Source organism: Lynx canadensis, chromosome F1 (assembly GCF_007474595.2).
Source record: "Lynx canadensis isolate LIC74 chromosome F1, mLynCan4.pri.v2, whole genome shotgun sequence".
Classification (NCBI taxonomy): Eukaryota; Metazoa; Chordata; class Mammalia; order Carnivora; family Felidae; genus Lynx; species Lynx canadensis.
The window spans coordinates 28732489-28748156 of NC_044319.2; positions in this window are offsets into that span (position 1 = coordinate 28732489).

A 15668-nucleotide genomic window follows, 5' to 3' on the forward strand; every position below is an offset into this window, starting at 1 on the left:
TGATGATAATGTTAGTGGCAAAGTTTGATTTTCTTAATATAAATTCCTAAGAATAGGCATTTATAGAGATAATGTAATTTTAGGAAATGCGATGGCAATTACTTTAATATGTGATAACTCTCAAAGCTCACTATATAAAGAATAAACATTAAAATATAATAAATTCTGTTAAGATAACGTTCAGAGGATCTGCTAATGAAAATATAAAATTTCTTAGGGAAAGAAACACAGTTGTGTGAGTATTCACCTAAAATAATGTAACTATCATATGGAGAAACCTTATAAGAAACACTCTTCAGTTACTTCCTACTTCAGTTTTTGCTGTGAAAGATCTCAAAATAAATGGAAATAAACACAGGGGGATATGGTAACTTTTTTTCTCTCTTGACTTCGAAAAGCATGCTTTAGTAAACAATTCTTAAGAATGTAAAAGTAACCAAAAAGCACACCAAAAATTCAGAAATGTCAACCAACTAACTGACGTGCGCAGTGAGAATCTACCATGAGCTCAATATTTATTGTGGTCACGGCTATAAAAACGTCATAACCAAGTGTGAGCTATACAAGCAAAATTTACATAACATGGAGAATTTATGAGTAAGGATTAAATGGGGGTGTGCTACAGATTCCAAATGTAATAGGAATCCAGAGAAGAGGGAGATCAAAGATCCACATAACCTACGAAGGTATCAGGCCTTCACCAAGATGTTGTAACTAGGGAGGATGTTTTCTTAAAAAGTAAAAGGTTTAACCTAGATAAAAGGGATGCCGGTTTGTGAGCTAAGACAGAAATCAGCCTGATACGTGTGAAAGGTGCATGTTGGAAGATAGGAGGAAGTGAAACAAGGTAAGGAGAAAGAGGCCATGACTATGGCGGCTCTCAAAATGACACAAATTAAGAAAGCTTCCCAAGGTTACACAGCCAGCAAGGGCCCCAGCCAGGACTCACTGCTGCAATATGTGTTCACAACCCCCACCTCAGTTGTATTTTCCAAAATTTGCATGGTAAAAAAAATAATTTCCAGGAAATACAGCTGTTCGTGTGTGTTATTGGTTCTACATCATGAAGGCATCTTCTCCAATATTATCCCCACGTTATAGATTTCCATCTCCAATCAGACCTTCCTCCAGCAGGTTCCCACTGGGCAAAAATACTCTTTTTTTACCTCCTTGTCTTTGCTGACTGCCTGCTCCAGCTAGAGCCTGAAATCCTTCCTCCTGGATTCTGACAGAATTCTACCTTCCCTTCAATAATAAACTCCTAGAATATTCTGCTGCCTCAGTTCCTCTAAAGCCACAGTGTTATCTCCTTTCTCCAAATGCATTTTGGCATTTACAATTTATACCACAGGATTGAGCTCTTAATTATGTTCCACCTTGTATGTTCCCTAATTTTTACACCAGTCTAATGATCTTACAGTGTCTTACTAAAAATTCCGTATGTACAGGAAGCCCATATTTTTTTTGTACGTCCACCATTGTTCTTGATACATATTCCACTATTACTCTTTTTCCTTTTCTTCAATACAGCTTTACTCAAATGGATCCACAGGTCAGAAATACTGATGGCTAAAATGAGCAGTGTCTTCAACATCATCTCCTGGGAGAAGAACTGAATAGGACATAAAACTAAGTACATCTTGTAAATTTCCAAGTCACTTAACCTTTTCAAAATGATCTCACTGAACACAAAGTCAGATAATACAGAGAGCTAATACAATAAAGATGGGTTTTTCCTCAGCTCATTTTTCTGTTTGAAAAACACAGAGATGCATTATGGGTTCTAAAATCTGAAATGTTCAATTCACTCACTTCGGAAAAATAAGCATATTAAAATGCAATGTTTATTTAAAATTTTTCTCCTTGTAACATCCAAAATTTAAAATCCAGATGAGTCACAAGTCTATCTGTATGTTTAATTCAGGGACCAAAAATAGTCAAAGGTCAGCTAAGAGTGGAGTTGTTACAAATTGATATGAAAAATCATGTCCCCCAACAGTTCATAATGCTCCTATAAGTGAAACAGCCTCAGAATTACTCAGTTAGCAATGGATTAACTTGATGTTCAGGTAGCTAGAATTTAAAATGTTTCATTAGAAAAAGTATTGACTGAAGTGCATTGTTGCAAAATGATTTGTGCAGTACCTTTCTGTTTTATCTTATGATAATTCTTACACATACACGTGAATGGGATACGATGATTTAAAAGGGGGCTTTATTATGCTAAGAGGTGCTTCTTTAAAACTCTTCCATTTAAGATTGACATTTAGGGGAGCCTGGGTGGCTCAGTCAGTTAAGCGTCCTTCAGGTCATGGTCTCACAGTTTGTGGGTTCAAGCCCTGAGTCTGACTCTGTGCTGACAGCTCAGAACCTGGAACCTGCTTCAGATTCTGTGTCTCCCTCTCTCTCTGACCTTCCTCCACTCTCTCTCTCTCTCTCTCTCAGAAATAAACATCAAAAAAAAAAAAAAAAAGAAGATTGACATTTAATGTATACTCATGGGGCCAAAAATTCTCCATTTTATTCCCAGATGATAATTTGACATGTCAGGAGATATGCAAAGATTTTTATATATAAGAGCATTTGTTTTCATCACTCTGCATAGTATCTAGTAACAACTGAGTAAGGCATTCAGTGTCTGGGAACCACCACAAACAGAGTTGAAGGACCTTATAACATGAATTATGAACTAAGAGGCTACACCTGGAATTAACCTGGTCACATGATCTAATTTTTGATTAGGTGATTATGGACATGATTAGGGGTTGGGCAGCCCGAAGAGGTGTTAATGAAGAGAGAACATAACAAAGCAAAAGCAAACAAAAACAAAAACAAAAAAACAAAACATGATTCCTGCCTTCAAAGGAGCTTATATTCTAGACAAGAAAAAAGGTTGATCATTGTTATGGAGTGAATTGTGTGCCCCTCAAATCCATATGTTGAATCTTTAACCCCCAATATGCCTGCATTTGAAGACAGGGCCACTAAGGAAGTAATAAAGTTCAATGAGATCATATAGGTGGAGCCTTGATCTGATAGGATTAGTGCCCTTATAAAGGAGAACCAGGGTGTCCGCCCTCCCCTTCCCCTTCCCCTTTTCTACCTCCCTCTCCCTCTCCTCCTCCCTCTCCCTCTCCTTCTCCCTCTCTCGCCTGTATGAGGACAAAGTGGAAAGGCATCTTTCTTAAGCCAGAAGAAAGCTCTCACCAAAAAACAAATTGGCCAGCATCTTGATCTTGGGTTTCTTAGCCTCCAACACTGTGAGAAATTTCTGTTTAAGCTGCCTAGCCTGTGCTATTTTGTTAGGGCAGCCTGAGCTGATGCATACAATCACCCTTTCAAAATAAAGTAAGAGTTTACATAAAACAAAGTACTCTTGTGCTTACACAGAATAAGGAGTGGTCAGCTTATAACTTAACATATACAAGAAAGCCTCTTTGTTCCCATCAGCTTCCCCTTACAAGTTCTACTGGCCATTGCTTCAGTCACTACAAGTTCGAGGATATAAGCACAGCTCCTAATTCTAAACAAAGTATGCTATCACCTAACCAAAGATCAATCTTAGTTATTAAACAGCTTTAAAATCAAATCACTCTCCAGGGAAACCCATTGGGTGACAAACTCCACCCACAAACATGGAGTTTCCAATCAGTTCTAGTATCCTCCTCTTACATATGAATAGCCTAGAGTCACCAGGAGCTTGAAGAAAACCTTGATTATAACCAAAGACAAAGACCAAAATAAACATGGGGGGAAAAATTAGAAAAACAAAAACAAAAGGCCTGGCCTGGAAGAAAGAAACTCAAGAAGAAAACAATCACCAACATTCTCAGAAAGAAGCTTCTGAACCCCATCATGATAGAGTCGTGGCAACTGGATATATTTACACTCTTGCATTAAATACTGAGAAAAAACAGATAGGAAAATATGGTATTCGGAAGACAACAGGCAGTACAGGACTGTGGTCTCTGAAAGAAGAGAGACAAATGAGCCCTACAGCTGGCCCCAAGTGAAGTACTTTCAGGTTGCAATGAAATGGGAGGTGGGGTGCTCTGAAGGTCCCTGAGTCAAGGAGTTGGAGATGGAGTTGGGGAGGGGATGGTTAGATGCTTAGAATTCGCAGGAGAGGACCAGCCACATGGAGAGAGAGCACCTGAGCCCCAGGAACCTGTAGGCTGAGAATTAATGGCACAGGTATGAAAGGCCAGGAAAAGAACTATCAAGAAGGGATCAGATCAATTTTCAAAGATCATAAAGTTTCAGAAATCTTTACTATTCTACCGACTTTAAGGGAGCGGGGAAATTCAGCAGCAAAGTGTTAGGAGCGTTGTTTCCATAATGACTGCTCTGCATAAGAGGGCTTGTAGAATTATTTGATTCTCGAAACTATGTGCTTACATGGCTTAGATTAAAAAAAAAAAAAGCTTAAAAACATTTAGTACAGTAGCCCTATTCACAATAGCCAAAAAGTAGAATATTCCAAAAGTCCATCAACAAATGAATAGAGAAACAAACCATGGTATAGCCATAAAATGGAGTATCATTGAGCCATAAAAGTAATGAAGGGATGATTTTTGAGTGATAGCACCAAAATGGCATCATAGAAGGATTGTGAATTTCCTTCTTCCCACAGAAGCACGGGCTATGAAGCTATACAGAGGAATTCCCTTTGAGAGAAATCCAGAAACTAGTTGACTGACCCTCACATACCAGGGGACTGAGAAAATATCCACATCCAAACAGGTGGGAAAGACTGAGATACACTCTCACCATCAACCTGTGGTACAGGATCTTACAATCAGGAGGGAACCCCCAAATCTCAGCTTCTTTCTGAGAAGCTAAGGGCTTGGACTACACATATAGCACCCCAACTTTCAAGGCTGACCCCAAGAGCCCCATAATCATCAGTTCTGAGAGCAAATGGAGCTTGTATTCACAAATCTAACAGGACTACAACAAAGAAGCAGTGTTGTTGTTTTTTTTTTTTTTTATGTTTATTTCATTTATTTTGAGAAAGAAAGAAAGCATGGGAAGAGTAGAGAGAGAGAGAATTCCAAGCAGGCTCTGTACTGTCTGCACAGAGCCAGAAGTGGGACTCTATCTCACTGTGAGATCATGACCTGAGCCAAAATCAAGAGTCAGATGCTTAACTGACTGAGCCATCTGGGTGCCTCCAAGAAGCAGTGTTTAAAGAGGACATGTCGGCATTCTCTGTGGCTATCCCATTAAGCACAGAGAAAGCAGACAAAAACTCCAGTCTCCAGTTTTACCATGGAAGGGGTTTGACTATATACCTTGCTAGCTACTCCATGAAGGTCTGGCTTCTAATTAGCCAGCATGACTCCTGGGATCAGGAGCCCAAAAGAGCAATTAGGTAAGAAATAGAAATAGGGGCGCCTGGGTGGCGCAGTCGGTTACGCGTCCGACTTCAGCCAGGTCACGATCTCGCGGTCTGTGAGTTCGAGACCCGCGTCGGGCTCTGGGCTGATGGCTCGGAGCCTGGAGCCTGTTTCCGATTCTGTGTCTCCCTCTCTCTCTGCCCCTCCCCCGTTCATGCTCTGTTTCTCTCTGTCCCCAAAAAATAAATAAATAAAAAACGTAGAAAAAAAAAATTAAAAAAAAAAAAAGAAATAGAAATAAAAGGCATCCAAATCAGAAAGGAAGAAGAAAAACTGTCTCTGTTTGCAGATAACATGATATCATATCTAGAAAACCCTAAATACTCTACAAAGACAAAACAAAACAAAACCCTGTTTGAACTAAAAAAAGAATTGAGTAAAGTTGCAGTAAAGAAAATCAAGATATAAAACTCAGTTGCATTTCTATACACTAACAACAAACTATGGGAAAGAGAGATTAGGAAAACATTATCATTTATAATAGCATCAAAAAGAATGAAATATTTAGGATTAAATTTCACCAAGGAGGTGAAATACTTGTAAACTGAAAACTATAAAAGATTGATGAAAGAAATTGAAGAAGACACAAATAAATGTTATGGAACCATATAAGGCCCCGAATGGCCAAAGCTATCTTGAGAAAGAAGAACAAAGCTAGAAGCATCACAGTTTCTGACTTCAAACTATGTTACAAAGCTATAGTAATCAGAAAAGTATGGTATTGGCATAAAACAGATACATGGATCAGTGGAACAGAATAGAGAGGCCAAAAATGAATCCATGTGTGTATGGTCAATTAATTTTGACAAAGTCACCAAGAATATACAATGAGGAAAGGATAGTCTCTTCAATAAATGGTCTTGGGGAAACCAGATATCCACATGCAAAAGAATGAAACTCGATGCCTATCTTACACCATATACCAAAATCAATTAAAAATGGATTAAAGACTTGAATGTAAGACCTAAAGCTGTAAAACACCTAGAAGGAAACACAGAAGATAATCTCCTTGTCGTTGGTCTTGGTAATGACTTCTTTGGATTTGACATCAAAAGCAAAAATAAACAAATGGGACTACATCAAACTAAAAGGCTTCTGCACAGCAATGGAAACCATAAGAAAATGAAAAGGCAGCCTATGGATAGGAGAAGTTATCTGCAAATGACAGGAGATGGATCAGGAGTTATATCCAAAATATATAAAGAATTCCTACAACTTAATATTAAAAAACATATAATCCAATTTAAAAATGGAGAAAGGACCCTAGTAGACATTTTTTTTCCCAAAGAAGACAAAAGGGGGGGGGGCTGGGTGGCTCAGTTGGTTGGGATTTTGGCTAGGTCATGATCTGATGGTTCATGAGATTGAGCCCTGTGTCAGGCTCCACACAGACAGTACAGCCTGCTTGGGATTTTCTCTCTCTCTCTTTCTCTCTCAAAAATAAATAAACTTAAAAAAAAGACAAACAAATGACCAACAGGTACAGAAAAGGATGTTCAATATCACTATTCATCAGATAAATGCAAATCAAAATTAGTGAGAGATCACCTCACCCCTGTCAAAATGTCTATTATTAAAAAGACAAGAAACAACAAACGTCGGTGAGGATGAGGAGAAAAGGGAACGCTTCTTCACTGTTGATGGAAATGTAAACTGTTACCACCACTACAGAAACCAGTTTCCTCAATAGATTAACAATTGAACTACCATATGACCCAGCAATCCACTTCTGGGTGTATATCCAAAGGAAATGAAATTATTATTTTGAGGGGTTATCAGTACTCTCATGTACCTCACAGCTTTATTCAAGATAGTCAAGATACGTAACAACAACATAAGTGTCCGTTGACAGATAAATGGTGAAGGAAAGGTAATATATATACAACGGAATAGTGTTCGGTCTCAAAAATTAAGGAAATTTTGTCATCTGCAACAACAGGAAGAATCAAGAGGGAATGATGCTAAATGAAATAAGATGGAGGAAGACCAGCACTGCATGATCCCCCTTGTATGTGTGATCTAAAGATATAATTGAACTCACAGGAACAGAGTTGAATGATGGTTGCCAGAGTCTTGGGGTGAAGGAAGGAAAAGAGGTTGGTAACAGAGTACAAACTTTCTGTTATAAGATGAATAAGTTCTGTGGGTCTAGTGTATAGCACAGTAACTAGAGTGGATAAATTATTGAATACTTGAAATTTCCTAAGACAATAGATCTTAAGTGTTGTCACCCAACAGCAACAACAAAGGTAAACATATGAGGTGATGGAGGTGATTGATGTGTTGACTCAATTCTGGAAATCCTTCCACAATGTGTATGGATATGAAACCATCACATTGTGTGCACTTTTTGTTTTGAGATTTTAAGTAATTTCTACATCCAGTGTGGAGCTCAAACTCACAACCCTGAGATCAAGAGTTGGACGTTCCACCGACTGAGCCGGCCAGGTGCCCTCCCACCACATTGTACACTTCAACATTTTACAATTTCGTGTATCCCTTATACCTTGGCTGGAAAAAAAAAAAAAAGCAGAACAAAAGAGGGAATGAAGTACTGATACATGCAACAATGTGGAGGAAACTTAAGTACATTATGCTGAGCAAAAGAAGCTGGACACGAAAGGTTACGTATTGGATGATTCTATTTATATGAACCATCCGGAAGAGATAAAGCCAGGAGCTGATGGTTGCCAGGAGCTGGGCAGTGGAAGGAATTTGAAGAAACTGCTTCATGGATAGGAGTTTAACTTCTGAGTGATACAAATGTTTTGGAACTAGATAGGGCTGGTGATTGCAGACATCGTGAATGCACTAAATGCCATTAAATTGTTCACTTTCAAATGATTTGCTTTGTTATGCGAATTTCACTTTAATTTGTTATTTGAAAAAACATTTAATAGACAAAAACAATAGATGCCATATGTAATCCAGCTTTAAATGTGAATTGTTAATTAGCTGAGCTCTAATTAAGCTTTGTAATAACTAACACAATTTATTTTCTCCAGAAAGACTTCCAAAAGATTAGATCCACTGTAAATGACACTCATCATTGCTAAAATATTAACATAACAAGCAAAGTTGCAAATTTGTTTGCATTTTACTGAAGAAACACAAATTATCAGGAGAGTGGGGGGGGAGGGTTTCTGGTTGCTAAAACTCGGCCACATTTGTACAGAGAAGCCTTGAAGCACCTTTATCCTCTAACAAAATACAAATTGCTTTTTGATTCAACACTGCTACCATAGCAAGAGGGAAATTTCTCCTACTTTAAACTCTGCTGAAGATGAGAATTATATATAAGTGTGTAATGAATGGGAGCTATTTAGAAACATGAATATAAATGTCCTATGGCTTATGGTCAATCCTTTGTTTTCAACAGCTTATGGGCTTGGCTTCCTAGCTTGTATTTATATTCTGATACGAAGATTCCATCTGAATCTTTGTTTCACATATCCCAATTGCCATTTGACACTTGGAAAAGCTGGAGGATACGCTTACTTTGGGCTTGGTTTTCTTTTTGTTTGAACACAAACCAAAATGACATGGAAAACTCACAAGCATTTTTGAAATCTGCATTTTCTTTTATTTTTAACAAGAAAAAAAAATCAAACACTATTTTCTTCCCCCTTGGCTCATAGATAAATGGAGAAGTTATGGATACATCCATATGGAAGCAATATGATGTAGAATTTGAGAGTCAGAAGGACCTTAGATTTGAATCCTGGCCCTGCCCATAAACTTATTTTGTCATGCACATCGTGGTTGGCTGTAATTATTAGCATTATCCAGAAAACAGAGGTTTGAAAGAGAAAAGAAGTTTATGAGAAAGGAAGGAGAAAGGGAAATACCGAAAGGAAAGGGGCAAGTGAAGGTAGAGTGTAGGACTTTGAGAAAATCTCTTGGGTTGTATGTGCTGAAATAGAGGGCAAGAATCCTGAGCTTTGCCCCAGTTATCCCTCTGCTTTTACCACTGTGTTCTTCACTTCCTTTGCTCTTTTCTCTTTGGGGGTGTTATGTGAAGTGTCTCATCAGTTTCTGTCTCCTATGGGTGATACCATATGAATACACAGACTTCACTAATGGGATAAAGGAACAACAAACCAGTAAGGAAAACAGCTGTGGGGTCACATTTTAACTAGATCTGAACGTAATAGAAATCTCACTGTTCAAGCCTGAAAACCAGGAAACAACTTTGCTTTTCCTGATGAATCTCTTCTCTATTAAACTAATCATACATGATCACCACAGAGAGTTTGGAAGCACAGACAAACACTAAGAAAAAGTTAAAATCACAGTGAACATCCCCACCCAAAGATAACACAGTTAATGTTGTATTTATTGTATTGTATTTCCAGTCTTTTTTTTCTAGTCTGGTGGTCTCAGTCTATAGTATGGTATTGTCTTCTGAGTTTTCAGTGTTTTTGTATCATGAGCATTTTTCATGTCATTATTTCCCCAAAATACCATTTCTATTGTGTAGATGTGCTTTTACCTCTAACATTAATAAAACATCAATGACAGACCTTCTACCCCAACCCACACCCCCACCCCAAGCCCACGGCCTCAGAATCCTACCACAGCTGTAAAAGAAACGGGTGCTGCAAAAAGTAACAAGGGCCTGAAGATTTAAGTATCGCCGTATGTGTCTTAGTTGTATAAATACAAATTACAGGTATATCTCAAAAATCAAAGAAGTCAGGAAAGATTGAGAAATAATACCACCCCTTCCCAAGCGTGTTTTTCCTCTTCATGTTGACCTATTTTTTCTGCATCAATTTCCTCACCACCACAAGCAAAAAGAAAGCTCTTCCCCCTCAAGTCCTTTTCCAGAATGAGTTTGTTACTTGCTTTAAAGGAAGCAAGGCCGCGTCCTCCAGGATACAAAGGGATCATTCTGGCCACAGACATGCTGAGGCCGTGACTTTTCCTTAGTCAAGGAGGCAATTTGCCAACAAAATTAACTAGATCATGTCTCATTTGACTGCAAGTCAATGGTTCTTGCATGAAATTTGATTCCAACCTACGCCAGACCTGACATCAAAATTAAAAATAAAAATGAGGGGTGCCTAGTCAGTTGAGCATCAGACTCTTGGTTTGGGCTCAGATCATCATCCCAGGGTTGTGGCATCAAGCCCCACATCAGTCTCTCTTGGGATTCTCTCTCTCTCCCCCTCTGCGCCTCTCCCCTGTTCTCATTCTCTCAAAAAAAAAAAAAAAAAAAATAATAATAATAATAATAATAATTAAAAAAATAAACTACATAAAAATGAAAGTTGAGTCAGGTGCTCCCTTAAGTCTTTAGGCATTCTGTTTATTTCAAACATGAAGCACAATTTCTTTTTAATCTCTGGATACAAGAACCAGAGAGAACGCATCTTCCATATTTCAACTCCCCTAAATATTTTAACCTTCTAGGAAAACACCAGGCACCAAATAAATATTTGTTGATAAGTAAGCACACTTCATTTGCTGATGAATGAGCACACTTCAGCATTTTGTGATGTCAAGATCAGAAACCAGGGAGCAGGGTGAACTCTTATGGGCTTCTGTGTGTGGTGGAAAGAGGTGGCAATTAGAAAGGCATTCCATTAGGACTGTGGTCCCTCCCTAGTTCAAGTTCTTCCAGGCTCCAGCTCTTCCTCCAGGGCTGTACTGCCTGGTCTTTCTTCAGCCATTAAGTACTCATTTCCAATGCAATTAAAACTGTTTAAACTTACTAAGGACTTCTTAGATCTAGATTCAGTCAGAATTATATTTCAAGAACTTTTGATGCTAGAATAATAAAAGTGGGGGGAAATCCTTGTTGGTATTTAAGTTTTTCTTCCTCTTTTCCCCTCTGCTAGTTTCCTAAAAATAGAATAACTTTTACTATTCATGACATAGATACCAGGCTGAAGAATGTTAGGGAAGTCATATTAGTGTTTAACTTCAAAAACTTCGGGCAGGTATCAGTGAGGGCAGTTTGTGTTCATACACTAATAGTATTCATAAGAAGTTTAAGTTCAGAATTATAGTTATGCTTCCTTAATGAAATGGTTACCAGCAGATCGTACAATTTCAAGAGCATATTTTGTTAATAAAAGCGTAATGAACCAAAATCAATTATAATGTTAAAGTTGCTAACGTGATTTGTTTGAAATATTTTTGCGACCCTGCAAAGTGAATTTTAATGGTTTTCAAATGGAAGGAATTGAGCGCCCAGATACACTCTCCCCAAGGGAGTTCACCCATGAAGAAGGCATGCAAACTCCAGCAGGAAACTGTTTAATGCACAGTGTAGACTCTGGCCCCGAGAGTCGTGCAATAGTCAATTCACATACCATACAAATAATAGTCTTTGTGATTGCTTGTTTCCAGATAGTTGACATTAATTTCTACCATCCTGGTACCATTTCCCCATCAACGAAATCTATTTTTGATGTCATTACCCACAAGAAAGTGGAATCTGTGGGCGCCTGGGTGGCTCAGCTGGCTAAGCATCCGACTTTGTTTCAGGTCATGATCTCATGGCTCGTGAGTCTGAGCCCTGCGTCAGGCTCTGTGCTGACAGCTCCGAGCCTGGAGCCTGCTTTGGATTCTGTGTGTCCGTCTCTCTCTGCCCCTCCCCCACTCATGCTCTCTCTTCTTCAAAAATAAATAAGCATTAAAACAATTTTTTTTAAAGAAAGTGAAATTTGTTCTCACCCTTCCCTTGAAAGTAGACTGAACTAGGAGACTCTGGACAAATGGCATGCAGATGACTGATACTCTGGGACCTTTGAAGTTAAGTAATTAGAAGCTTCCAGCTTGATACACTTTTGCCTTCTCTTAAAACGCTGGCTCTGTGGAACACCAGCTACCACGTGAGAAGTTTGACTCCTTTGGCGTCACTGATGTTATAATCCCGAGCAACTTGGAGAGCCCCTGGAGGGTGAGAAGCTAAAGAGACAGAGTACCAAGGAGCGCTGAGAAGCCATGTGAGTGAAAAACCCATTTTGGGAACGGACCTTTAAGCCCCAGCCTCCCCAGTTAACACCACAGGGATGGGAGAAGAACTGCCTAGAGGAGCCTGTCCTAAAATCCTAACTTACAAAATTGCGAACAACGCAAAATGGTTGTTTAAGCTAATAAACTTTGGCGTTGTTTGCTATTCAGCAGTAACTGCAATACAAAAACTACTCTTCTTCTAGAAATTTCCTGTCACTGATTCATCAACAGCTCACAAGTCCTCAATTTTTTCATCATCTGGTGTCACTGATAGGGGCTAATCTACGTCCAGTCTTTTGCCTAGTTTCTACTGTGATCAAACGATGATGATGCAACTGGGCTGGGGAAGACAGAGAGGCTAAACAACTTATGTAGCAGTTGAATTTATGACCCTGGCTTCATGTGACTCTAAACTCTTCCAGGGAATAATGGGAAAAGTGTGCAGGATTCAGCCTGTTGGGTCAATTTCATAAGGGTATATATCTTATGTTAATATTCAAATTAGTATGATCTCACCTATCAGCTAACAGGGAGGAACTGAGTGGGACAGTAAACCGTTGCCTTGAACGGGTAATACAAATTCAGTCTAATCAAGCATAGGATCTATGATTATTTACGTTATTATCTAATTTGCCCTACAATTGCCTTTAGTAAGATAGCTACAAAAATTTTTTAATATAATTTATTGTCAAATTGGCTTACATACAACACCCAGTGCTCATTCCAACAAGTGCCTTCCTCAATGCCCATCACCCACTTTCCCCTCTCCCCCGCCCCTTCAGTTTGTTCTCTGTATTTAAGAGCTCTTGTGGTTTGCCTCCCTCTCTGTTTGTATCTATTCTTTCCCCTTCCCCTCCTCCATGGTCTTCTGTTAAGTTTCTCAAGATCCACATATGAGTGAAAACATATATCTGTCCTTCTCTGACTAACTAATTTCACTTAGCATGAATGGATAAAGAAGATGTGGTTTATATATACAATGGAATACTCCTTGGCAATGAGAAAGGATGAAATCATGCCATTTGCAATAATGTGGATGGAATGGAAGGTACTATGCTGAGTTAAATAAGTCAGTTATCTCAAGAAAACTACAAAATTTAGATTGTAAGCCCTGAAATCAAAAAAGTCAATAATTATCAAATAGAGACTGTGACAAAGACTTGACCATGGAACACCAAGTGTGAAATTCTTTCTAAAAGCATAAGAAGTTGAGGGGTGCCTGGGTGGCTCAGTCAGCTAAGTGTCCAAATTTGGCTTAGGTCATGATCTCGGGGTTCGTGAGTTAGAGCCCCGCATCGGGCTCTGTGCTGTCAGGGGAGAGCCTGTTTCCAATCCTCTGATCTACTTTCTCCCTGGCCCTCCCCAACTTGCACTTTCTCTCTCTCTCTCAAAAATAAACATTAAAAAAATTAAAATAAATTAATAAAAGTGTAAGAGGTTGATACATCAAAACATTGTAGTGATGAATCAAAATGTAGGTTTTTCTTTAAGAAATCAACACGACCAAGCTACAGGAATTCAAATTACTTTAATAAAATATATTTTCTTTACTAAGTTTTAGGCGTGAGAGGTAAGAGGAATGAAACCAAAAAACATGACTGGAAGTGACAGTATAAAAATTCTGCTCTGGGGCATCTGGGTGGCTCAGTCGATTAAGCGTCCGACTTTGGCTCAGGTCATGATCCCGCCATCCATGAGTTCAAGCCCCGAGATGGGCCTGTGCTGACAGCTCAGAGCCTGGAGCCTGCTTCAGATTCTGTGTTTCCCTCCCTCTCTCTCTGCCCCTCCCCTGCTCATGCTCTGTTTCTCTCTCAAAAATAAATAAACATAAAAAAAAAATTCTGCTCTAAGGTAATGCTCAGATGAAAGCAACATAGTCATCTCTCATAAATATATCTTATCATATTACATAGCATTGTAATATGTATATACTTTCATTTCCTTTATATGAAATTCTTTCAGCCCTAGTTGGGGACCCTAAAATAGAAATGAAAAGACATTGGAGGAGCCAAGATGGCAGAACAGCATGGAAGTTTTGTGTGTGTGTGTGTCTCACATCCATGAAATACTACCAGACCAACACTAAACCATCCTGCACATCTAGAAAACTGATTGGAGGATTAACACAACAATCTACAGAACCTGAACCACAGAATTCAGCAGATATGCGGCGCGGAGAGGTGAATTTGGGGAGTGAGAAACCCCAGAGGATAGGGAACCAATTTTGTGTGTGGAGAGAGTACAGAGACTGGGGAGGGGGGGAGAATACGGGAAAAGCACCCCTCCCCAAAAGCAGCCGGAGAGAAAGTGGAAATTTGGAAACGGCCACAGGGACTAAACTAAAAAGGGAGAAAGGAGAAAGGAGAGGGTTTCAATTCCATTAAGACTGTTAACAAGGGGAGCGCAAAGGCTGCAACTCCGCAGCTCCATACCTGGCGGTGCTCTGGTGGGAAGGGCGAATCCCCAGGAACAGAGTGGGGTCCGGGAGGATCACAGGCCACACGGGGAAAAGCGGTTCCACTGCTGGAAGGACATTTGGTAGAGACTGTTGAGGCCACCTGGTCCCAGCAGACCCCAGAAAACGGCCACATTCGCTGGTGCTGGGGCAAGGTCCTTAAGGGGGATGCCTGGTCCCAGATGTGTGTTGTGATTTTTCAATAATCCCTGAAAAGCTGCTGCTACACTATCTCGTGAACTTTTTCTGGGGCGGGTGGCACCTGGCCGCGGTCTCAGGGCACCGGCAGCAGCAGGGTCCAGCAAGCGTTCCTGGGTGCAGCCAACATTTGGCCATTGCTCCGTGAGACCCTCCCGCAGAGGGGCGGAACGGGTCAAAGCCGCAGTCCTTCAGAAGTAAGGGGCCGGGGAAAACAGCCGCATCTGAGACAGAAGTCGGGAGAGAGGTGCTGCCTGGGGCCTGGTCACGGAGAGTGAAGAAGTGGGGAGTGGACAAGAGCTGAAGACAGAGGAACGGTATGCGATTGCTGATCTGGGAGAACAGACTGGGTAGCTGAGTGGCGCATTTTCACCTCTCCCGCGCATGCGCATACTCACCTACGAGCACCACAATACTCCACCCCAGTAGGCCAGCAGCGCCATCTAGTGGAGAACGGAGCCATTACACTGAGCCCTGCCCAACTGGGCCAACCTCGCTCTGCAAGAACATAAGTCTCACCTCCGGCTTAGTTTATGGACCAAAAAGTGCTTCATAGTCTGACTTCTAGGGGAAAATGAAGTAATTTCAGTCCTATTTCAATCTGTTAGCAGGTCCATCTATTCAATTTTCTTTCTTTTTTTTTCTCTTCA